Genomic DNA, 1039 nt, shown 5'->3' with positions numbered 1-1039 from the left:
GCTGAGGTCAGCGTGTCCCCCCCTCCGTGTCCCCCCCAAAGAGGCTCCGGGGGTGCCTGGGTGCTGGGGGACTCCTACCCATGGGGAACCCCCAAATTTCCCCTGTTCCCGTCCTGCCTGGGCTGCAGCCTCTTAACCCTGTGTCTGCCAGCGCCCTGCCGAGGGATGCGTGCCAGGACCTCGGTGGGTGCTGGGTTCCCCCCCCCTTCCCAAATTGGGGTGGGCAGACTGCACCCCAAGGCTAAACCGCGGGAGCTTCTGTGTGCCGGTGCCTGAAGGATTGAATCTTTAACGTGCAACTGTTCACCCGACAGACTGCAACGGCTCTTCCCACGTCCCAGTCCCCCCCAGCCATTGCTGCACCACTGACCATCACCGGGTACCACCGGGAACCACTGAACATCATCAGCTACCACCGGGCATCACTGGGTACCACTGGCCATCACCAGGTCCCACCAGACATCACTGGGCACCACTGGATTAGAGCAGGGCTTGGCCCCAGCTCTGTCTGATTGGGCATAAATCTGAGTTTTACTGAGGCTCAGTAAAGGGGACGGGGGTCTGTCACCCCCTGATCCACCCCGGGCGAGGGATGCTTGGTGTCGGGGGCAGGAGCAGAGGGGTTTGGGGGGGTGTGGGGTGTGTCTGCAAAGCAACCTCACGGCCACGTCATCCTCGTGGCAAACCAGCCCTGCAGAGCACTGCTGAGGCTTTTTGTCCCCTACTTTCCAGTTTGCCACCAGCCCCATGGTGGGATGCGCTCGGTGGGTGCCCAATCTCAGCACCTCCCCGTGGGGTGTCCCGGCTCCCCCATCCTCCGGGAATGGCAAATCACCAGGGAATAGGACAGCAGAATCCAACTCCTTGGTCCGGCGAGGCGAGGGGCTGGGTGGCCGCAGGGGTCCCCTCCGGTGGGACGATGTGACCCCGGTGCTCCCCGGCCGTGGGTGAGCCGAGGCCTCCGGGAATCGCTCCCAGCCCGAAGAGATTGATCGCTGTGGGGCCGAGGAAGGGCAGGGGGGGGGCAGGTTCCAGTTAA

General features: G+C 63.9%; 1 protein-coding gene across 1 annotated transcript in view; it reads left to right on the top strand.

Moving 5' to 3' along the window:
- ASAP3 (ArfGAP with SH3 domain, ankyrin repeat and PH domain 3) overlaps positions 1 to 1039 on the top strand; it is a 21754-nt gene that overhangs the window by 436 nt on the left and 20279 nt on the right. The window lies entirely within an intron of this gene.

This window comes from Charadrius vociferus, unplaced genomic scaffold (genome assembly GCF_000708025.1).
Source record: "Charadrius vociferus isolate BGI_N301 unplaced genomic scaffold, ASM70802v2 scaffold1296, whole genome shotgun sequence".
In the NCBI taxonomy this organism is placed as follows: Eukaryota; Metazoa; Chordata; class Aves; order Charadriiformes; family Charadriidae; genus Charadrius; species Charadrius vociferus.
The sequence above is the reverse complement of the archived record's forward strand: the minus strand, read 5'-3'. Positions and strand labels throughout refer to the sequence as shown.